The sequence below is a fragment of the Eleutherodactylus coqui genome, unplaced genomic scaffold (genome assembly GCF_035609145.1).
Source record: "Eleutherodactylus coqui strain aEleCoq1 unplaced genomic scaffold, aEleCoq1.hap1 HAP1_SCAFFOLD_211, whole genome shotgun sequence".
Lineage (NCBI taxonomy): Eukaryota > Metazoa > Chordata > Amphibia > Anura > Eleutherodactylidae > Eleutherodactylus > Eleutherodactylus coqui.
The window spans coordinates 58,995-83,712 of record NW_027102611.1 but is presented as its reverse complement, the minus strand read 5'-3'; positions in this window follow the sequence as shown (position 1 = coordinate 83,712).

The window sequence follows — 24,718 nt, the reverse complement described above, 5'->3', positions numbered from 1 at the left end:
CACCTGCATATCGCCTCCTCCCTACTGCCTCCACCTACGTATCACCTCCTCCCTGCTCTCTCCACCTGAGTATCGCCTCCTCCCTGATGTCTCCACCTGCGTATTGCCTCCTCCCTTCAAACTCCACCTGCGCATTGCCTCCTCCCTTCAACCTCCACCTGCGTATCGCCTCCTCCCTGCTGTCTCCAACTGCGTATCACCTCCCACCTACTGTCTCCACTTGCGTATTGCCTCCTCCCTGCTGTTTCCAGCTGCGTATCGCCTCCCCTCCACTGTCTCCACTTGCGTATCGCCTCCTCCCTGCTGTCTCCAAATGCATATTGCCTCTTCCCTGCTGCCTCCACCTGCGTATCGCCGCCTCTTTGCTGTTTCCACCTGCTTATCACCTCCCACCTGCTGTCTCCAGCTGCATATTACCTCCTCCCTGCAGCCTCCACCTTCGTATCGCCTCCACCCTGCTGTCTCCTGCTGCATATCGCCTCCTCCCTGCTGCCTCCACCTGCGTATCGCCGGCTCACTGCTGTCTCCACCTGCGTATCACCTTCTGCCTGCTGTCTTCAGCTGCATATTGCCTCCTCACTGCTGTCTCCACCTGTGTATTGTCTCCTCCCTGCTGTCTCCACATGCGTATCCCCTCCTCCCTGCTGTCTCCAACTGCGTATCGCCTCCCACCTGCTGTCTCCACCTGCGTATTGCCTTTTCTCTGCTGTCTACAATTGCGTATTGCCTCCCCCTGCTATTTCCACCTGCGTATCGCCTGCTGTCTTCACCTGCGTATAGCCTCCTCCCTACTATCTCCAACTGTGTATCGCCTCCCACGTCCTGTCTCCACCTGCATATTGCCTTCTCCCTACTGTCTCCACCTACGTATCGCCACCTCCCTGCAGTCTCCAGCTGCGTATCGCCTCCTACCTGCTGTCTCCACCTGCGTATCGCCTCCTGCCTGCTATCTCCACCTGTGTATCGCCTCCTCCATTCTAACTCCCCCCTGCTGTCTCCACCTCCATATTGCCTCATCCCTGCAGCCTCCACCTGCATATCGGCTCCGCCCTACTGTCTCCTGCTGCGTATTGCCTCCTCCCTGCTGTCTCCACCTACGTATCGCCTCCTCCCTGCTGTTTCCAAATGCATATCGCCTCCTCCCTGCTGCCTCCACCTGCGTATCGCCGCCTCCTTGCTGTCTCCACCTGCGTATCACCTTCCGCCTGCTGTCTCCAGCTGCATATTGCCTCCTCCCTGCTGTCTCCAGCTGCGTATTGCCTCCTCCCTGCAACCTCCACCTGCGTATCGCCTCCTCCCCGCTGTCTCCACATGCGTATCACCTCCCACCTGCTGTCTCCAACTGCGTATCGCTTCCAACCTGCTATCTCCACCTGCGTATTGCCTTCTCTTTGCTGTCTACAACTGCGTATTGCCTCCTCCCTGCTGTTTCCACCTGCGTATCGCCTGCTGTCTCCACCTGTGTATAGCCTGCTCCCTACTGTCTCCAACTGTGTATCGCCTCCCACGTCCTGTCTCCACTTGCATACTGCATTCTCCCTACTGTCTCCACCAACGTATCGCCACCTCCCTGCGGTGTCCAGCTGCGTATCGCCTCCTTCCTGCTGTATCCACCTGCGTATCGCCTCCTCCCTGCTATCTCTACCTGCGTATCGCCTCCTCCCTTCTAACTCCCCCCTGCTATCTCCACCTCCATATCGCCTCCTCCCTGTGGTCTCCATCAACGTATCGCCTCCTCCCTGCTGCCTCCACCCGCGTATCGCCTCCTCCCTTCTAACTTCCCCCTGCTGTCTCCACCTGCATATCGCCTCCTCCCTGTGGTCTCCACCTGCGTATCGCCTCCTCCCTGCTATCTCCACCCACGTATTGCCTCCTCCCTGCTGTATCCACCTGCGTATTGCCTCCTCCCTGCTGTCTCCAGCTGCCAATCGCCTCCTCCCTGCTGCCTCCACCTACGTATCGCCTCCTCCCTGCTCTCTCCACCTGCGTATCTCCTCATCCCTGCTATCTCCACCTGCGTATCGCCTCCTCCCTTCTAACTCCCCCCTGCTGTCTCCACCTACATATCACCTCCTCCCTATGGTCTCCATCAACGTATCGCCTCCTCCCTGCTGCCTCCACCCGCGTATCGCCTCCTTCCTGCTGTCTCCACCCGCGTATTGCCTCCTCCCTGCTGTCTCCACCTGCGTATTGCCTCCTCCCTTCTGTCTCCAGCTGCGTATCGCCTCCACCCTGATGTCTCCACCTGCGTATGGCCTCCTCTCTGATGTCTCCACCTGCGTATGGCCTCCTCCCTGCTCTCTCCACCTGTGTATCGCCTCCTCCCTGATGTCTCCAGCTGCGTATCATCTCCTCCTTGCTTTCTCCCCCTGCGTATCGCTGCCTACCCGCTGTCTCCACGTGCGTATCGCCTCCTCGCTGTGGTCTCCATGAACCTATCGCCTCCTCCCTGCTGCCTCCACCCGGTAATCGCCTCCTCCCTTCTAACTCCCCCCTGCTGTCTCCACCTGCATATTGCCTCCTCCCTGTGGTCTCCATCAACCTGTCTCCTCCTCCCTGCTGCCTCCACCCGCATATCGCCTCCTCCCTGATGTCTCCACCTGCATATCACCTCCTCCTTGCTGTCTCCACCTGCGTATCGCCTCCTACCTGCTGTCTCCACGTGCGTATCGCCTCCTCCCTGATGTCTCCACCTGCGTATCGCCTCCTTCCTGCTGTATCCACCTGCGTATCGCCTCCTCCCTACTATCTCCACCTGCGTATCGCCTCCTCCCTTCTAACTCCCCCCCGCTATCTCCACCTCCATATCGCCTCCTCCCTGTGGTCTCCATCAACAGATCGCCTCCTCTCTGCAGCCTCCACCTGCGTATCGCCTCTTCCCTGCTGTCTTCAGCTGTGTATCAACACCTTTCTCATGTCTCCACCTGCGTATCGCCTCCTCCCTGCTGCCTCCAGCTGCGTATCGCCTCCCCTCCGCTATCTCCACCTGCGTATCGCCTCCTCCCTGCTTTTTCCAACTGCGTATCGCCTCCCACCTGCTGTCTCTACCTACGTATTGCCTTCTCTCTGCTGTCTACAACTGCGTCTTGCCTCCTCCCTGCTGTCTCCACCTGCGTATAGCCTCCTCCCTACTGTCTCCAACTGTGTATCGCCTCCCACGTCCTGTCTCCACCTGCATATTGCCTTCTCCCTACTGTCTCCACCTACGTATCGCCACCTCCCTGCGGTCTGCAACTGCGTATCGCCTCCTTCCTGCTGTCTCCACCTGCGTATCGCCTCCTGCCTGCTATCTCCACCTGTGTATTGCCTCTTCCCTTCTAACCCCCCTTGCTGTCTCCACCTACGTATTGCCTCCTCCCTGCAGCCTGCACTTGCATATCGCCTCCGCCCTACTGTCTCCTGCTGCGTATCGCCTCCTCCCTGCTGTCTCCAACTTTGTATCGCCTCCCACGTCCTATCTCCACCTGCATATTGCCTTCTCCCTACTGTCTCCACCTACATATCGCCACCTCCCTGCAGTCTCCAGCTGCATATCGCCTCCGTCCTGCTGTCTCCACCTGCGTATCGCCTCCTCCCTGCTATCTCCACCTGTGTATCGCCTCCTCCCTTCTAACTCCCCCCTGCTGTCTCCACCTTCATATCGCCTCCTCCCTGCTGTCTCCACCTACGTATCGCCTCCTCCCTGCTATCTCCAAATGCATATCGCCTCCTCCCTGCTGCCTCCACCTGCGTATCGCCGCCTCCTTGCTGTCTCCACCTGCGTATCACCTTCCGACTGCTGTGTCCAGCTGCATATTGCCTCATCACTGCTGTCTCCACCTGCGTATTGCCTCCTCCCTTCAACCTCCACCTGCGTATCGCCTCCTCCCTGCTGTTTCCACCTACGTATCCCCTGCTGTCTCCACCTGTGTATAGCCTCCTCCCTACTGTCCCCAACTGTGTATCACCTCCCACGTCCAGTCTCTACCTGCATATTGCCTTCTCCCTACTGTCTCCACCTACGTATCGCCACCTCCCTGCGATCTCCAGCTGCGTATCGTCTCCTTCCTGCTGTCTCCACCTGTGTATCGCCTCCTCCCTGCTATCTCCACCTGCATATCGCCTCCTCCCTTCTAACTCCCCTCTGCTGTCTCCACCTCCATATCGCCTCCTTCCTGTGGTCTCCATCAACGTATCGCCTCCTCTCTGCAGCCTCCACCCTCGTATCGCCTCCTCCCTTCTAACTCCCCCCTGCTGTCTCCACCTGCATATCACCTCCTCCTTGTGGTCTCCATCCGCATATCGCTTCCTCCCTGCTGCCTCAACCCTCATATCGCCTCCTCCCTGCTGTCTCCACCCACGTATTGCCTCCTCTCTGCTGTCTCCACCTGAGTATTTCCTCCTCCCTGCTGTCTCCACCTGCATGTCGCCTCCTCCCTACTGCCTCCACCTACGTATCACCTCCTCCCTGCTCTCTCCACCTGAGTATCGCCTCCTCCCTGATGTCTCCACCTGCGTATTGCCTCCTCCCTTCAAACTCCACCTGCGCATTGCCTCCTCCCTTCAACCTCCACCTGCGTATCGCCTCCTCCCTGCTGTCTCCAACTGCTTATCACCTCCCACCTACTGTCTCCACTTGCGTATTGCCTCCTCCCTGCTGTTTCCAGCTGCGTATCGCCTCCCCTCCACTGTCTCCACTTGCGTATCGCCTCCTCCCTGCTGTCTCCAAATGCATATTTCCTCTTCCCTGCTGCCTCCACCTGAGTATCGCCTCCTCCCTGATGTCTCCACCTGCGTATTGCCTCCTCCCTTCAAACTCCACCTGCGCATTGCCTCCTCCCTTCAACCTCCACCTGCGTATCGCCTCCTCCCTGCTGTCTCCAACTGCGTATCACCTCCCACCTACTGTCTCCACTTGCGTATTGCCTCCTCCCTGCTGTTTCCAGCTGCGTATCGCCTCCCCTCCACTGTCTCCACTTGCGTATCGCCTCCTCCCTGCTGTCTCCAAATGCATATTTCCTCTTCCCTGCTGCCTCCACCTGCGTATCGCCGCCTATTTGCTGTCTCCACCTGCTTATCACCTCCCACCTGCTGTCTCCACCTGCATATTACCTTCTCCCTGCAGCCTCCACCTTCGTATCGCCTCCACCCTGCTGTCTCCTGCTGCATATCGCCTCCTCCATGCTGTCTCCAAATGCATATCGCCTCCTCCCTGCTGCCTCCACCTGCGTATCGCCGGCTCACTGCTGTCTCCACCTGCGTATCACCTTCTGCCTGCTGTCTCCAGCTGCATATTGCCTCCTCCCTGCTGTCTCCAGCTGCGTATTGCCTCCTCCCTTCAACCTCCACCTGCGTATCGCCTCCTCCCCGCTGTCTCCACATGCGTATCACCTCCCACCTGCTGTCTCCAACTGCGTATCACTTCCAACCTGCTGTCTCCACCTGCGTATTGCCTTCTCTTTGCTGTCTACAACTGCGTATTGCCTCCTCCCTGCTGTTTCCACCTGCGTATCGCCTGCTGTCTCCACCTGTGTATAGCCTCCTCCCTTCTGTCTCCAACTGTGTATCGCCTCCCACGTCCTGTCTCCACTTGCATATTGCATTCTCCCTACTGTCTCCACCTATGTATCGCTACCTCCATGCGGTGTCCAGCTGCGTATCGCCTCCTTCCTGCTGTATCCACCTGCGTATCGCCTCCTCCCTGCTATCTCTACCTGCGTATCACCTACTCCCTTCTAACTCCCCCCTGCTATCTCCACCTCCATATCGCCTCCTCCCTGTGGTCTCCATCAACGTATTGCCTCCTCCCTGCTGCCTCCACCCGCGTATCGCCTCCTCCCTTCTAACTCCCCCCTGCTGTCTCCACCTGCATATTGCCTCCTCCCTGCTGCCTCCACCTGCGTATCGCCTCCTCCCTGCTATCTCCACCCACGTATTGCCTCCTCCCTGCTGTCTCCAGCTGCCAATCGCCTCCTCCCTGCTGCCTCCACCTACGTATCGCCTCCTCCCTGCTCTCTCCACCTGCGTATCTCCTCCACCCTGATGTCTCCACCTGCGTATGGCCTCCTCCCTGATGTCTCCACCTGCGTATGGCCTCCTCCCTGCTCTCTCCACCTGTGTATCGCCTCCTCCCTGATGTCTCCAGCTGCGTATCATCTCCTCCTTGCTGTCTCCACCTGCGTATCGCTGCCTACCTGCTGTCTCCACCTGCGTATCGCCTCCTTGCTGTGGTCTCCATGAACCTATCACCTCCTCCCTGCTGCCTCCACCCTGTAATCGCCTCCTCCCTTCTAACTCCCCCCTGCTGTCTCCACCTGCATATTGCCTCCTCCCTGTGGTCTCCATCAACCTGTCTCCTCCTCCCTGCTGCCTCCACCCGCATATCGCCTCCTCCCTGATGTCTCCACCTGCATATCACCTCCTCCTTGCTGTCTCCACCTGCGTATCGCCTCCTACCTGCTGTCTCCACGTGCGTATCGCCTCCTCCCTGCTGCCTCTACCTGCGTATCGCCTCCTCCCTGCTCTTTCCACCTGCGTATCGCCTCCTCCCTGATGTCTCCACCTGCGTATCGCCTCCTTCCTGCTGCATCCACCTGCGTATCGCCTCCTCCCTGCTATCTCCACCTGCGTATCGCCTCCTCCTTTCTAACTCCCCCCCGCTATCTCCACCTCCATATCGCCTCCTCCCTGCTGTCTCCATCAACGTATTGCCTCCTCTCTGCAGCCTCCACCTGCGTATCGCCTCCTCCCTGCTGTCTTCAGCTGCGTATCAACACCTTTCTGATGTCTCCACCTGCGTATCGCCTCCTCCCTGCTGCCTCCAGCTGCGTATCGCCTCCCCTCCGCTATCTCCACCTGCGTATCGCCTCCTCCCTGCTTTTTCCAACTGCGTATCGCCTCCCACCTGCTGTCTCTTCCTACGTATTGCCTTCTCTCTGCTGTCTACAACTGCGTATTGCCTCCTCCCTGCTATTTCCACCTGCGTATCGCCTGCTGTCTCCACCTGCGTATAGCCTCCTCCCTACTGTCTCCAACTGTGTATCGCCTCCCACGTCCAGTCTCCACCTGCATATTGCCTTCTCCCTACTGTCTCCACCTACGTATCGCCACCTCCCTGCGGTCTCCAACTGCGTATCGCCTCCTTCCTGCTGTCTCCACCTGCGTATCGCCTCCTGCCTGCTTTCTCCACCTGTGTATTGCCTCCTCCCTTCTAACCCCCCTTGCTGTCTCCACCTACGTATTGCCTCCTCCCTGCAGCCTCCACCTGCATATCGCTTCCGCCCTACTGTCTCCTGCTGCGTATCGCCTCCTCCCTGCTGTCTCCACCTACGTATCGCCTCCTCCCTGCTGTCTCCAAATGCATATCGCCTCCTCCCTGCTGCCTCCACCTGCGTATCGCCGCCTCCTTGCTGTCTCCACCTGCGTATCACCTTCCGCCTGCCATCTCCAGCTGCATATTGCCTCCTCACTGCTGTCTCCAGCTGCGTATTGCCTCCTCCCTTCAACCTCCACCTGCGTATCGCCTCCTCCCCGCTGTCTCCACATGCGTATCACCTCCCACCTGCGGTCTCCAACTGCCTATCGCTTCCAACCTGCTGTCTCCACCTACGTATTGCCTTCTCTTTGCTGTCTACAACTGCGTATTGCCTCCTCCCTGCTGTTTGCACCTGCGTATCGCCTGCTGTCTCCACCTGTGTATAGCCTCCTCCCTTCTGTCTCCAACTGTGTATCGCCTCCCACGTCCTGTCTCCACTTGCATATTGCATTCTCCCTACTGTCTCCACCTACGTATCGCTACCTCCCTGCGGTGTCCAGCTGCGTATCGCCTCCTGCCTGCTGTATCCACCTGCGTATCGCCTCCTCCCTTCTAACTCCCCCCTGCTATCTCCACCTCCATATCGCCTCCTCCCTGTGGTCTCCATCAACGTATCGCCTCCTCCCTGCTGCCTCCACCCGCGTTTCGCCTCCTCCCTTCTAACTCCTCCCTGCTGTCTCCACCTGCATATCGCCTCCTCCCTGTGGTCTCAATCAACGTATCGCCTCCTCCCTGCTGCCTCCACCTGCGTATCGCCTCCTCCCTGCTATCTTCACCCACGTATTGCCTCCTCCCTGCTGTATCCACCTGCGTATTGCCTCCTCCCTGCTGCCTCCACCTACGTATCGCCTCCTCCCTGCTCTCTCCACCTGCGTATTTCCTCATCCCTGCTATCTCCACCTGCATATCGCCTCCTCCCTTCTAACTCCCCCCTGCTGTCTCCACCTACATATCACCTCCTCCCTATGGTCTCCATCAACGTATCGTCTCCTCCCTGCTGCCTCCACCTGCGTATCGCCTCCTTCCTGCTGTCTCCACCCGCGTATTGCCTCCTCCCTGCTGTCTCCACCTGCGTATTGCCTTCTCCCTTCTGTCTCCAGCTGCGTATCCCCTCCTCCCTGATGTCTCCATCTGCGTATGGCCGCCTTCCTGCTCTCTCCACCTGTGTATCGCCTCCTCCCTGATGTCTCCACCTGCGTATCACCTCCTCCCTGCTGTCTCCACCTGCGTATCGCCTCCTACCTGCTGTCTCCACGTGCGTATCGCCTCCTCCCTGCTGCCTCCACCTGCGTATCGCCTCCTCCCTGCTCTTTTCACCTGCGTATCGCCTCCTCCCTGCTGTCTCCACCTGCGTATCGCCTCCTTCCTGCTGTATCCACCTGCGTATCCCCTCCTCCCTACTATCTCCACCTGCGTATCGCCTCCTTCCTTCTAACTCCCCCCTGCTATCTCCACCTCCATATCGCCTGCTCCCTGTGGTCTCCATCAACGTATCGCCTCCTCCCTGCAGCCTCCACCTGCGTATCGCCTCCTCCCTGCTGTCTCCAGCTGCGTATCAACACCTTTGTGATGTCTCCACCTGCGTATCGCCTCCTCCCTGCTGCCTCCAGCTGCGTATCGCCTCCCCTCCGCTGTCTCCACCTGTGTATCGCCTCCTCCCTGCTGTCTCCAGCTGCGTATCAACACCTTTGTGATGTCTCCACCTGCGTATCGCCTCCTCCCTTCTTTTTCCAACTGCGTATCGCCTCCCACCTGCTGTCTCCACCTACGTATTGCCTTCTCTCTGCTGTCTACAACTGCGTATTGCCTCCTCCCTGCTATTTCCACCTGCGTATCGCCTGCTGTCTCCACCTGCGTATAGCCTCCTCCCTACTGTCTCCAACTGTGTATCGCCTCCCACGTCCTGTCTCCATCTGCATATTGCCTTCTCCCTACTGTCTCCACCTACGTATCGCCACCTCCCTGCGGTCTCCAACTGCGTATCGCCTCCTTCCTGCTGTCTCCACCTGCGTATCGCCTCCTCCCTGCTATCTCCACCTGCATATCGCCTCCTTCCTTCTAACTCCCCCCTGCTGTCTCCACCTCCATATCGCCTCCTCCCTGTGGAATCCATGAACGTATCGCCTCCTCCCTGCTGCCTCCACCCGGTAATCACCTCCTCCCTTCTAACTCCCCCCTGCTGTCTGCACCTGCATATCGCCTCCTCCCTGTGGTCTCCATCTGCGTATCGCCTCCTCCCTGCTGCCTCCACCCACGTATCGCCTCCTCTCTGCTGTCTCCACCCACGCATTGCCTCCTCCCTGCTGTTTCCACCTGCGTATTGCCTCCTCCCTGCTGTCTCCAGCTGCGAATCGCCTCCTCCCTACTGCCTCCACCTACGTATCGCCTCCTCCTTGCTCTCTCCACCTGTGTATCGTTTCCTCCCTGATGTCTCCACCTGCGCATTGCCTCCTCCCTTCAAACTCCACCTGTGCATTGCCTCCTCCCTTCAACCTCCACCTACGTATCTCCTCCTCCCTGCTGTCTCCAACTGCGTATCTCCTCCCACCTGCTGTCTCCACTTGCGTATCGCCTCCTCCCTGCTGTCTCCAGCTGCGTATCGCCTCCCCTCAGCTGTCTCCACTTGCGTATCGCCTCCTCCCTGCTGTCTCGAAATGCGTATCGCCTCTTCCCTGCTGCCTCCTCCTGCGTATCGCCGCCTCCCTGCTGTCTCCACCTGCGTATCGCCTCCTCCCTGCTGTCTCCTGCTGCGTATCGCCTCCTCCCTGCTGTCTCCACCTGCGTATGGCCTCCTCCCTGCTATCTCCAAATGCATATCGCCTCCTCCCTGCTGCTTCCACCTGCGTATCGCCGCCTCCCTGCTGTCTCCACCTGTGTATCACCTTCCGTCTGCTGTCTCCAGCTGCATATTGCCAACTCACTGCTGTCTCCACCTGCGTATAGCCTCCTCCCTTCAACCTCCACTTGCGTATTGCCTCCTCCCTGCTGTGTCCACATGCGTATCACCTCCTCCCTGCTGTCTCCAACTGCGTACCGCCTCCCACCTGCTGTCTCCACCTACATATTGCCATCTCTCTGCTGTCTACAACTGCGTATTGCCTCCTCCATGCTGTCTCCACCTGCGTATCGCCTGCTGTCACCATCTGCATATTGCCTTCTCCCTACTGTCTCCACCTACGTATCGCCACCTCCCTGCGGTCTCCAGCTCCGTATCGCCTCCTTCCTGCTGTCTCCACCTGCATATCGCCTCCTCCCTGCTATCTCCACCTGCGTATCGCCTCCTCCCTTCTAACTCCCCCCTGCTGTCTCCACCTCCATATAGCCTCCTCCCTGTGGTCTCCATCAACGTATCACCTCCTCCCTGCTGCCTCCACCCGCGTATCGCCTCCTCCGTTCTAACTCCCCCCTGCTGTCTCCACCTGCATATTGCCTCCTCCCTGTGGTCTCCATCAACGTGTCTTCTCCTCCGTGCTGCCTCCACCCGCGTATCGCCTCCTCCCTGCTGTCTCCACCCACGTATTGCCTCCTCCCTGCTGTCTCCAGCTGCGATTCGCCTCCTCCCTACTGCCTCCACCTACATATCGCCTCCTACCTGCTCTCTCCACCTGTGTATCGCCTCCTCCCTGTTGTCTCCACCTGCGCCTTGCCTCCTCCCTTCAAACTCCACCTGCGCTTTGCCTCCTCCCTTCAACCTCCACCTGCATATCGCCTCCTCCCTTCTAACTCCCCCATGCTGTCTGCACCTCCATATCGCCTCCTCCCTGTGGTCTCCATCAACGTATCGCCTCCTCCCTGCTGCCTCCACCCGCGTATCGCCTGCTCCGTTCTAACTCCCCCCTGCTGTCTCCACCTGCATATTGCCCCCTCCCTATGGTCTCCATCAACGTGTCTCCTCCTCCCTGCTGCCTCCACCCGCATATCGCCTCCTCCCTGCTGTCTCCACCCACGTATTGCCTCCTCCCTGCTGTCTCCAGCTGCGAATCGCCTCCTCCCTACTGCCTCCACCTACATATCGCCTCCTCCCTGCTCTCTCCACCCACGTATCGCCTTCTCCGTGATGTCTCCTCCCACACATTGCCTCCTTCCTGCTGTTTCCACTTGCGTATTGCCTCCTCCCTGCTGTCTCCAGCTGCGAATCGCCTCCTCCCTACTGCCTCCACCTACGTATCGCCTCCTCCCTGCTCTCTCCACCTGTGTATCGCTTCCTCCCTGATGTCTCCACCTGCGCATTGCCTCCTCCCTTCAAACTCTACCTGCGCATTGCCTCCTCCCTTCAACCTCCAGCTGCGTATCGCCTCCTCCCTTCTGTCTCCAACTGCGTATCTCCTCCCACCTGCTGTCTCCACTTGCGTATCGCCTCCTCCCTGCTGTCTCCAGCTGCGTATCGCCTCCCCTCAGCTGTCTCCACTTGCGTATCGCCTCCTCCCTGCTGTCTCGAAATGCATTTCGCCTCTTCCCTGCTGTCTCCACCTGCGTATCGCCGCCTCCCTGCTGTCTCCTCCTGCGTATCGCCTCCTCCCTGCTGTCTCCAAATGCATATCGCCTGCTCCCTGCTGCTTCCACCTGCGTATCGCCGTCTCCCTGCTGTCTCCACCTGCGTATCACCTTCCGCCTGCTGTCTCCAGCTGCATATTGCCAACTCACTGCTGTCTCCACCTGCATATTGCCTGCTCCCTTCAACCTCCACCTGCGTATTGCCTCTTCCCTGCTGTCTCCACATGCGTATCACCTCCTCCCTGCTGTCTCCAACTGCGTATCGCCTCCCACCTGCTGTCTCCACCTGCATATTGCCATCTCTCTGCTGTCTACAACTGCGTATTGCCTCCTCCATGCTGTCTCCTCCTGCGTATCGCCTGCTGTCTCCATCTGCGTATAGCCTCCTCTCTACTGTCTCCATCTGCGTATTGCCTCCTCTCTACTGTCTCCAACTGTGTATCGCCTCCCACGTCCTGTCTCCACCTGCATATTGCCTTCTCCCTACTGTCTCCACCTACGTATCGCCACCTCCCTGCAGTCTCCAGCTGCGTATCGCCTCCGACCTGCTGTCTCCTGCTGCGTATCACCTCCTCCCTGCTGTCTCCACCTACGTATCGCCTCCTCCCTGGTGTCTCCAAATGCATATCGCCTCCTCCCTGCTGCCTCCACCTGTGTATCGCCGCCTCCTTGCTGTCTCCACCTGCGTATCACCTTCCGCCTGCTGTCTCCAGCTGCATATTGCCTCCTCACTGCTGTCTCCAGCTGCGTATTGCCTCCTCCCTTCAACCTGCACCTGCGTATCGCCTCCTCCCCGCTGTCTCCACATGCGTATCACCTCCCACCTGCTGTCTCCAACTGCGTATCGCTTCCAACCTACTGTCTCCACCTGCGTATTGCCTTCTCTTTGCTGTCTACAACTGCGTATTGCCTCCTCCCTGCTGTTTCCACCTGCGTATCGCCTGCTGTCTCCACCTGTGTATAGCCTCCTCCCTACTGTCTCCAACTGTGTATCGCCTCCCACGTCCTGTCTCCACTTGCATATTGCATTCTCCCTACTGTCTCCACCTACGTATTGCCACCTCCCTGCGGTGTCCAGCTGCGTATCGCCTCCTTCCTGCTGTATCCACCTGCGTATCGCCTCCTCCCTGCTATCTCCACCTGCGTGTCGCCTCCTCCCTTCTAACTCCCCCCTGCTATCTCCACCTCCATATCGCCTCCTCCCTGTGGTCTCCATCAACGTATCGCCTGCTCCCTGCTGCCTCCACCCGCGTATCGCCTCCTCCCTTCTAACTCCCCCCTTCTGTCTCCACCTGCATATCGCCACCTCCCTGTGGTCTCCATCAACGTATCGCCTCCTCCCTGCTGCCTCCACCTGCGTATCGCCTCCTCCCTGCTATCTCCACCCACGTATTGCCTCCTCCCTGCTGTCTCCACCTGCGTATTGCCTCCTCCCTGCTGTCTCCAGCTGCCAATCGCCTTCTCCCTGCTGCCTCCACCTACGTATCGCCTCCTCCCTGCTATCTCCACCTGCGTATCTCCTCATCCCTGCTATCTCCACCTGCGTATCGCCTCCTCCCTTCTAACTCCCCCCTGCTGTCTCCACCTACATATCACCTCCCTATGGTCTCCATCAACGTATCGCCTCCTCCCTGCTGCCTCCACCCTCGTATCGCCTCCACCCTGCTGTCTCCTGCTGCGTATCGCCTCCTCCCTGCTGTCTCCAAATGCATATCGCCTCCTCCCTGCTGCCTCCACCTTCATATCGCCTCCTCCCTGCAGCCTCCACCTTCATATCGCCTCCTCCCTGCAGCCTCCACCTGCGTATCGCCTCCTCCCTGCTGTCTCCACCTACGTATCGCCTCCTCCCTGCTGTCTCCAAATGCATATCGCCTCCTCCCTGCTGCCTCCACCTGCGTATCGTCGCCTCCTTGCTGTCTCCACCTGCGTATCACCTTCCGCCTGCTGTGTCCAGCTGCATATTGCCTCCTCACTGCTGTCTCCACCTGCGTATTGCCTCCTCCCTTCAACCTCCACCTGCGTATCGCCTCCTCCCTGCTGTATCCACCTGCGTATCCCCTGCTGTCTCCACCTGTGTATAGCCTCCTCCCTACTGTCCCCAACTGTGTATCGCCTCCCACGTCCTGTCTCCACCTGCATATTGCCTTCTCCCTACTGTCTCCACCTACGTATCGCCACCTCCCTGCGGTCTCCAGCTGCGTATCGTCTCCTTCCTGCTGTCTCCACCTGCGTATCGCCTCCTCCCTGCTATCTCCACCTGCATATCGCCTCCTCCCTTCTAACTCCCCTCTGCTGTCTCCACCTCCATATCGCCTCCTTCCTGTGGTCTCCATCAACATATCGCCTCCTCCCTGCTGCCTCCACCCTCGTATTGCCTCCTCCCTTCTAACTCCCCCCTGCTGTCTCCACCTGCATATTACCTCCTCCCTGTGGTCTCCATCCGCGTATCGCCTCCTCCCTGCTGCCTCCACCCTCGTATCCCCTCCTCCCTGCTGTTTCCACCCACGTATTGCCTCCTCCCTGCTGTCTCCACCTGCGTATTGCCTCCTCCCTGCTGTCTCCACCTGCGTATCGCCTCCTCCCTACTGCCTCCACCTACGTATCACCTCTTTCCTGCTATCTCCACCTGAGTATCGCCTCCTCCCTGATGTCTCCACCTGCGCATTGCCTCCTCTCTTCAAACTTCACCTGCGCATTGCCCCCTCCCTTCAACCTCCACCTGCGTATCGCCTCCTCCCTGCTGTCTTCAACTGCGTATCGCCTTCCACCTGCTGTCTCCACTTGCGTATCGCCTCCTCCCTGCTGTTTCCAGCTGCGTATCGCCTCCGCTGCACTGTCTCCACTTGCGTATCTCCTCCTCCCTGCTGTCTCCAAATGCATATCGCCTCTTCCCTGCTGCCTCCACCTGCGTATCGCCGCCTCTTTTAAGTCTCCACCTGCTTATCACCTCCCACCTGCTGTCTCCACCTGCATTATACCTCCTCCCTGCAGCCTCCACCTGCGTATCGCCTCCACCCTGCTGTCTCCTGCGTATCGCCTCCTCCCTGCTGTCTCGAAATGCATATCGCCTCCTCCCTGCTGCCTCCACCTGCGTATCGCCACCTCACTGCTGTCTCCACCTGCGTATCACCTTCTGCCTGCTGTCTCCAGCTGCATATTGCCTCCTCACTGCTGTCTCCACCTGCATATTGCCTCCTCTCTTCAACCTCCACCTGCGTATCGCCTCCTCCCTGCTGTCTCCACATGCGTATCCCCTCCTCCCTGCTGTCTCCAACTGCGTATCGCCTCCCACCTGCTGTCGCCACCTGCGTATTGCCTTCTCTCTGCTGTCTACAATTGCGTATTACCTCCCCTTGCTGTTTCCACCTGCGTATCGCCTGCTGTCTCCACCTGCGTATAGCCTCCTCCCTACTATCTCCAACTGTGTATCGCCTCCCACGTCCTGTGTCCACCTGCATATTGCCTTCTCCCTACTGTCTCCACCTACGTATCGCCACCTCCCTGCAGTCTCCAGCTGCGTATCGCCTCCTTCCTGCTGTCTCCACCTGCGTATCGCCTCCTGCCTGCTATCTCCACCTGTGTATCGCCTCCTCCCTTCTAACTCCCCCCTGCTGTCTCCACCTCCATATTGCCTCCTCCCTGCAGCCTCCACCTGCACATCGCCTCCGCCCTACTGTCTCCTGCTGCGTATCGCCTCCTCCCTGCTGTCTTCACCTGCGTATCGCCTCCTCCCTGCTGTCTCCAAATGCATATCGCCTGCTCCCTGCTGCGTCCACCTGCGTATCGCCGCCTCCTTGCTGTCTCCACCTGCGTATCACCTTCCGCCTGCTGTCTCCAGCTGCATATTGCCTCCTCACTGCTGTCTCCAGCTGCATATTGCCTCCTCCCTTCAACCTCCACCTACGTATCGCCTCCTCCCCGCTGTCTCCACATGTGTATCACCTCCCACCTGCTGTCTCCAACTGCGTATCGCTTCCAACCTGCTGTCTCCACCTGCGTATTGCCTTCTCTTTGCTGTCTACTACTGCGTATTGCCTCCTCCCGGCTGTTTTTCCCTGCGTATCGCCTACTGTCTCCAACTGTGTATCGCCTCCCACGTCCTGTCTCCACTTGCATATTGCATTCTCCCTACTGTCTCCACCTACGTATCGCCACTTCCCTGCGGTGTCCAGCTGCATATCGCCTCCTTCCTGCTATCTCTACCTGCGTATCGCCTCCTCCCTTCTAACTCCCCCCTGCTATCTCCACCTCCATATCGCCTCCTCCCTGTGGTCTCCATCAACGTATCGCCTCCTCCCTGCTGCCTCCACCCGTGTATCGCCTCCTCCCTTCTAACTCCCCCCTGCTGTCTCCACCTGCATATCGCCTCCTCCCTGTGGTCTCCATCAACGTATCGCCTCCTCCCTGCTGCCTCCACCTGCGTATCGCCTCCTCCCTGCTATCTCCACCCACGTATTGCCTCCTCCCTGCTGTATCCACCTGCGTATCGCCTCCTCCCTGCTGTCTACAGCTGCCAATCGCTTCCTCCCTGCTGCCTCCACCTCCGTATCGCCTCCTCCCTGCTCTCTCCAACTGCGTATCTCCTCATCCCTGCTATCTCCACCTGCGTATCGCCTCCTCCCTTCTAACTCCCCCCTGCTGTCTCCACCTACATATCACCTCCTCCCTATGGTCTCCATCAACGTATCGCCTCCTCCCTGCTGCCTCCACCCGCGTATCGCCTCCTTCCTGCTGTCTCCACCCGCGTATTGCCTCCTCCCTGCTGTCTCCACCTGCGTATCGCCTCCTCCCTGATGTCTCCCCCTGCGTATGGCCTCCTCCCTGCTCTCTCCACCTGTGTATCGCATCCTCCCTGATGTCTCCACCTGCGTATCACCTCCTCATTGCTGTCTCCACCTGCGTATCGCCTCCTACCTGCTGTCTCCACGTGCGTATCGCCTCCTCCCTGCTGCCTCCACCTGCGTATCGCCTCCGCCCTACTGCCTCCACCAACGTATCACCTCCTCCCTGCTCTCTCCACCTGTGTATCGCCTCCTCCCTGGAGTCTCCACCTGCGCATTGCCTCCTCCCTTCAAACTTCACCTGCGCATTGCCTCCTCCCTTCAACCTCCACCTGCGTATCGCCTCCTCCCTGCTGTCTTCAACTGCGTATCGCCTCCCACCTGCTGTCTCCACTTGCGTATCGCCTCCTCCCTGCTGTTTCCAGCTGCGTATCGCTTCCCCTCCACTGTCTACACTTGCGTATCGCCTCCTCCCTGCTGTCTCCAAATGCATATCGCCTCTTCCCTGCTGCCTCCACCTGCGTATCGCCGCCTCCTTGCTGTCTCCACCTGCTTATCACCTCCCACCTGCTGTCTCCACCTGCATATTACCTCCTCCCTGGAGCCTCCACCTTCGTATCGCCTCCACCCTGCTGTCTCCTGCTGCGTATCGCCTCCTGCCTGCTGTCTCCAAAAGCATATCGCCTCCTCCCTGCTGCCTCCACCTGCGTATCGCCGCCTCACTGCTGTCTCCACCTGCGTATCTCCTTCTGCCTGCTGTCTCCAGCTGCATATTGCCTCCTCACTGCTGTCTCCACCTGCGTATTGCCTCCTCCCTTCAACCTCCACCTGCGTATCGCCTCCTCCCTGCTATCTCCACCTGTGTATTGCCTTGTGTCTGCTGTCTACAATTGCGTATTGCCTCCCGCTGCTGTTTCCACCTGCGTATCGCCTGCTGTCTCCACCTGCGTATAGCCTCCTCCCTACTGTCTACAACTGTGTATCGCCTCCCACGTCCTGTCTCCACCTGCATATTGCCTTCTCCCTACTGTCTCCACCTACATATCGCCACCTCCCTGCAGTCTCCACCTGCGTATCGCCTCCGTCCTGCTGTCTCCACCTGCGTATCGCCTCCTCCCTGCTATCTCCACCTGTGTATCGCCTCCTCCCTTCTAACTCCCCCCTGCTGTCTCCACCTTCATATCGCCTCCGCCCTGCTGTCTCCTGCTGCATATCGCCTCCTCCCTGCTGTCTCCACCTACGTATCGCCTCCTCCCTGCTGTCTCCAAATGCATATCGCCTCCTCCCTGCTGCCTCCACCTGCGTATCGCCGCCTCCTTGCTGTCTCCACCTGCGTATCACCTTCCGACTGCTGTGTCCAGCTGCATATTGCCTCCTCACTGCTGTCTCCACCTGCGTATTGCCTCCTCCCTTCAACCTCCACCTGCGTATCGCCTCCTCCCTGCTGTTTCCACCTACGTATCCCCTGCTGTCTCCACCTGTGTATAGCCTCCTCCCTACTGTCCCCAACTGTGTATCACCTCCCACGTCCTGTCTCCACCTGCATATTGCCTTCTCCCTACTGTCTCCACCCGCGTATCGCCTCCTTCCTGCTGTCTCCACCCGCGTATTGCCTCCTCCCTGCTGTCTCCACCTGCGTATTGCCTCCTCCCTTCTGTCTCCAGCTGCGTATCGCCTCCTCCCTGATGTCTCCCCCTGCGTATGGCCTCCTCCCTGCTCTCTCCACCTGTGTATCGCATCCTCCCTGATGTCTCCACCTGCGTATCACCTCCTCATTGCTGTCTCCACCTGCGTATCGCCTCCTACCTGCTGTCTCCACGTGCGTATCGCCTCCTCCCTGCTGCCTCCACCTGCGTATCGCCTCCGCCCTACTGCCTCCACCAACGTATCACCTCCTCCCTGCTCTCTCCACCTGTGTATCGCCTCCTCCCTGGAGTCTCCACCTGCGCATTGCCTCCTCCCTTCAAACTTCACCTGCGCATTGCCTCCTCCCTTCAACCTCCACCTGCGTATCGCCTCCTCCCTGCTGTCTTCAACTGCGTATCGCCTCCCACCTGCTGTCTCCACTTGCGTATCGCCTCCTCCCTGCTGTTTCCAGCTGCGTATCGCTTCCCCTCCACTGTCTACACTTGCGTATCGCCTCCTCCCTGCTGTCTCCAAATGCATATCGCCTCTTCCCTGCTGCCTCCACCTGCGTATCGCCGCCTCCTTGCTGTCTCCACCTGCTTATCACCTCCCACCTGCTGTCTCCACCTGCATATTACCTCCTCCCTGGAGCCTCCACCTTCGTATCGCCTCCACCCTGCTGTCTCCTGCTGCGTATCGCCTCCTGCCTGCTGTCTCCAAAAGCATATCGCCTCCTCCCTGCTGCCTCCACCTGCGTATCGCCGCCTCACTGCTGTCTCCACCTGCGTATCTCCTTCTGCCTGCTGTCTCCAGCTGCATATTGCCTCCTCACTGCTGTCTCCACCTGCGTATTGCCTCCTCCCTTCAACCTCCACCTGCGTATCGCCTCCTCCCTGCTATCTCCACCTGTGTATTGCCTTGTGTCTGCTGTCTACAATTGCGTATTGCCTCCCGCTGCTGTTTCCACCTGCGTATCGCCTGCTGTCTCCACCTGCGTATAGCCTCCTCCCTACTGTCTACAACTGTGTATCGCCTCCCACGTCCTGTCTCCACCTGCATATTGCCTTCTCCCTACTGTCTCCACCTACATATCGCCACCTCCCTGCAGTCTCCACCTGCGTATCGCCTCCGTCCTGCTGTCTCCACCTGCGTATCGCCTCCTCCCTGCTATCTCCACCTGTGTATCGCCTCCTCCCTTCTAACTCCCCCCTGCTGTCTCCACCTTCATATCGCCTCCGCCCTGCTGTCTCCTGCTGCATATCGCCTCCTCCCTGCTGTCTCCACCTACGTATCGCCTCCTCCCTGCTGTCTCCAAATGCATATCGCCTCCTCCCTGCTGCCTCCACCTGCGTATCGCCGCCTCCTTGCTGTCTCCACCTGCGTATCACCTTCCGACTGCTGTGTCCAGCTGCATATTGCCTCCTCACTGCTGTCTCCACCTGCGTATTGCCTCCTCCCTTCAACCTCCACCTGCGTATCGCCTCCTCCCTGCTGTTTCCACCTACGTATCCCCTGCTGTCTCCACCTGTGTATAGCCTCCTCCCTACTGTCCCCAACTGTGTATCACCTCCCACGTCCTGTCTCCACCTGCATATTGCCTTCTCCCTACTGTCTCCACCTACGTATCGCCACCTCCCTGCGGTCTCCAGCTGCGTATCGTCTCCTTCCTTCTTTCTCCACCTGTGCATCGCCTCCTCCCTGCTATCTCCACCTGCACATCGCCTCCTCCCTTCTAACTCCCCTCTGCTGTCTCCACCTCCATATCGCCTCCTTCCTGTGGTCTCCATCAACGTATCGTCTCCTTTGTGCTGCCTCCACCCTCGTATCGCCTCCTCCCTTCTAACTCCCCCCTGCTGTCTCCACCTCCTTATCGCCTCCTCCCTGTGGTCTCCATCAACGTATCGCATCCTCCCTGCTGCCTCCACCCTCGTATCGCCTTCTCCCTGCTGTCTCCACCCACGTATTGCCTCCTCCCTGCTGTCTCCACCTGCCTATTTCCTCCTGCCTGCTGTCTCCACCTGCATATGGCCTCCTCCCTACTGCCTCCACCTACGTATCACCTCCTCCCTGCTCTCTCCACCTGAGTATCGCCTCCTCCCTGATGTCTCCACCTGCGTATTGCCTCCTTCCTTCAAACTCCACCTGCGCATTGCCTCCTCCCTTCAACCTCCACCTGTGTATCGCCTCCTCCCTGCTGTCTCCAACTGCGTATCGCCTCCCACCTGCTGTCTCCACTTGCGTTTTGCCTCCTCCCTTCTGTTTCCAGCTGCGTATCCCCTCCACTCCACTGTCTCCACTTGCGTATCGCCTCCTCCCTGCTGTCTCCAAATGCATATCGCCTCTTCCCTGCTGCCTCCACCTGCGTATCGCCGCCTCTTTTCAGACTCCACCTGCTTATCACCTCCCACCTGCTGTATCCACCTGCATATTAACTCCTCCCTGCAGCCTCCACCTTCGTATCGCCTCCACCCTGCTGTCTCCTGCTGCGTATCGCCTCCTCCATGCTGTCTCCAAATGCATATCGCCTCCTCCCTGCTGCCTCCACCTGCGTATCGCCGCCTCACTGCTGTCTCCACCTATGTATCACCTTCTGCCTGCTGTCTCCAGCTGCATATTGCCTCCTCACTGCTGTCTCCACCTGCGTATTGTCTCCTCCCTGCTGTGTCCACATGCGTATCCCCTCCTCCCTGCTGTCTCCACATGCGTATCACCTCCTCCCTGCTGTCTCCAACTGCGTATCGCCTCCCACCTGCTGTCTCCACCTGCGTATTGCCTTCTCTCTGCTGTCTACAATTGCGTATTGCCTCCCCCTGCTGTTTCCACCTGCGTATCGCCTGCTGTCTCCACCTGCTTATAGCCTCTTCCCTACTATCTCCAACTGTGTATCGCCTCCCACGTCCTGTCTCCACCTGCATATTGCCTTCTCCCTACTGTCTCCACCTACGTATCGCCACCTCCCTGCTGTCTCCAGCTGCGTATCGCCTCCTTCCTGCTGTCTCCACCTGCGTATCGCCTCCTGCCTGCTATCTCCACCTGTGTATCGCCTCATCCCTTCTAACTCCCCCCTGCTGTCTCCACCTCCATATTGCCTCCTCCCTGCAGCCTCCACCTGCATATTGGCTCCGCCCTACTGTCTCCTGCTGCGTATTGCCTCCTCCCTGCTGTCTCCACCTACGTATCGCCTCCTCCCTGCTGTCTGCAAATGCATATCGCCTCCTCCCTGCTGCCTCCACCTGCATATCGCCGCCTCCTTGCTGTCTCCACCTGCGTATCACCTTCCGCCTGCTGTCTCCACCTGTGTATCGCCTCCTCTCTTCTAACTCCCCCCTGCTGTCTCCACCTCCATATTGCCTCCTCCCTGCAGCCTCCACCTGCATATTGCCTCCTCACTGCTGTCTCCAGTTGCGTATTGCCTCCTCCCTTCAACCTCCACCTGCGTATCGCCTCCTCCCCGCTGTCTCCACATGCGTATCACCTCCCACCTGCTGTCTCCAAATGCGTATCGCTTCCAACCTGCTGTCTCCACCTGCGTATTGCCTTCTCTTTGCTGTCTACAACTGCGTATTGCCTCCTCCCTGCTGTTTCCACCTGCGTATCGCCTGCTGTCTCCACCTGTGTATAGCCTGCTCCCTACTGTCTCCAACTGTGTATCGCCTCCCACGTGCTGTCTCCACTTGCATATTGCATTCTCCCTACTGTCTCCACCAACGTATCGCCACCTCCCTGCGGTGTCCAGCTGCGTATCGCCTCCTTCCTGCTGTATCCACCTGCGTATCGCCTCCTCCCTGCTATCTCTACCTGCGTATCGCCTCCTCCCTTCTAACTCCCCCCTGCTATCTCCACCTCCATATCGCCTCCTCCCTGTGGTCTCCATCAACGTATCGCCTCCTCCCTGCTGCCTCCACCCTCGTATCGCCTCCTCCCTTCTAACTCTCCCCTGCTGTCTCCACCTGCATATCGCCTCCTCCCTGTGGTCTCCATCAACGTATCGCCTACTCCCTGCTGCCTCCACCTGCGTATCGCCTCCTCCCTGCTATCTCCACCCACGTATTGCCTCCTCCCTGCTGTATCCACCTGCGTATTGCCTCCTCCCTGCTGTCTCCAGCTGCCAATCGCCTCCTCCCTGCTGCCTCCACCTACGTATCGCCTCCTCCCTGCTCTCTCCACCTGCGTATCTCCTCATCCCTGCTATTTCCACCTGCGTATTGCCTCCTCCCTTCTAACTCCCCCCTGCTGTCTCCACCTACATATCACTTCCTCCCTACGGTCTCCATCATCGTATCGCCTCCTCCCTGCTGCCTCCACCCGCGTATCGCCTCCTTCCTGCTGTCTCCACCCACATATTGCGTCCTCCCTGCTGTCTCCACCTGCGTATTGCCTCCTCCCTTCTGTCTCCAGCTGCGTATCGCCTCCTCCCTGATGTCTCCGCCTGCGTATGGCCTCCTCCCTGCTCTCTCCACCTGTGTATCGCCTCCTCCCTGATGTCTCCACCTGCGTATCACCACCTCCTTGCTGTCTCCACCTGCGTATCGCCGTCTACCTGCTGCCTCCACGTGCGTATCGCCTCCTCCCTGCTGCCTCCACCTGCGTATCGCCTCCTCCCTGCTCTTTCCAGCTGCGTATCGCCACCTCCCTGATGTCTCCACCTGCGTATCACCTCCTTCCTGCTGCATCCACCTGCGTATCGCCTCTTCCCTGCTATCTCCACCTGCGTATCGCCTCCTCCCTTCTAACTCCCCCCCGCTATCTCCACCTCCATATCACCTACTACCTGTGGTCTCCATCAACGTATCGCCTCCTCTCTGCAGCCTCCACCTGCGTATCGCCTCCTCCCTGCTCTCTTCAGCTGCGTATCAACACCTTTCTGATATCTCCACCTGCGTATCGCCTCCTCCCTGCTGCCTCCAGCTGCGTATCGCCTCCCCTCCGCTGTCTCCACCTGCGTATCGCCTCCTCCCTGCTGTCTCCAGCTGCCTATCAACACCTTTGTGATATCTCCACCTGCGTATTGCCTCCTCACTGCTTTTTCCAACTGCGTATCGCCTCCCACCTGCTGTCTCCACCTACGTATTGTCTTCTCTCTGCTGTCTACAACTGCGTATTGCCTCCTCCCTGCTATTTCCACCTGCGTATCGCCTGCTGTCTCCACCTGCGTATAGCCTCCTCCCTACTGTCTCCAACTGTGTATCGCCTCCCACGTCCTGTCTCCACCTGCATATTGCCTTCTCCCTACTGTCTCCACCTACGTATCTCCACCTCCCTGCGGTCTCCAACTGCGTATCGCCTCCTTCCTGCTGTCTCCACCTGCGTATCGCCTCCTCCCTGCTATCTCCACCTGCATATCGCCTCCTTCCTTCTAACTCCCCCCTGCTGTCTCCACCTCCATATCGCCTCCTCCCTGTGGTCTCCATGAACGTATCGCCTCCTCCCTGCTGCCTCCACCCGGTAATCGCCTCCTCCCTTCTAACTCCCCCCTGCTGTTTCCACCTGCATATCGCCTCCTCCCTGCTGCCTCCACCTACGTATCGCCTCCTCCCTGCTCTCTCCACCTGCGTATCTCCTCATCCCTGCTATTTCCACCTGCGTATTGCCTCCTCCCTTCTAACTCCCCCCCGCTATCTCCACCTCCATATCGCCTCCTCCCTGTGGTCTCCATGAACGTATCGCCTCCTCCCTGCTGCCTCCACCCGGTAATCGCCTCCTCCCTTCTAACTCCCCCCTGCTGCCTCCACCCGCATATCGCCTCCTCCTTGCTGTCTCCACCTGCATATCGCCTCCTACCTGCTGTCTCCACGTGCGTATCGCCTCCTCCCTGCTGCCTCCACCTGCGTATCGCCTCCTCCCTGCTCTTTCCACCTGCGTATCGCCTCCTCCCTGATGTCTCCACCTGCGTATCGCCACCTCCCTTCTAACTCCCCCCCGCTATCTCCACCTCCATATCGCCTCCTCCCTGTGGTCTCCATCAACGTATCGCCTCCTCTGTGCAGCCTCCACCTGCGTATCGCCTCCTCCCTGCTGTCTTCAGCTGCGTATCAACACCTTTCTGATGTCTCCACCTGCGTATTGCCTCCTCCCTGCTACCTCGAGCTGCGTATCGCCTCCCCTCCGCTGTCTCCACCTGCGTATGGCCCCTCCCTGCTGTCTCCAGCTGCGTATCAACACCTTTGTGATATGTCCACCTGCGTATCGCCTCCTCCTTGCTTTATCCAACTGCGTATCGCCTCCCACCTGCTGTCTCTACCTACGTATTGCCTTCTCTCTGCTGTCTACAACTGCGTATTGCCTCCTCCCTACTATTTCCACCTGCGTATCGCCTGCTGTCTCCACCTGCGTATAGCCTCCTCCCTACTGTCTACAACTGTGTATCGCCTCCCACGTCCTGTCTCTACCTGCATATTGCCTTCTCCCTACTGTCTCCACCTACGTATCGCCACCTCCCTGCGGTCTCCAACTGCGTATCGCCTCCTTCCTGCTGTCTCCACCTGCGTATCGCCTCCTCCCTGCTATCTCCACCTGCATATCG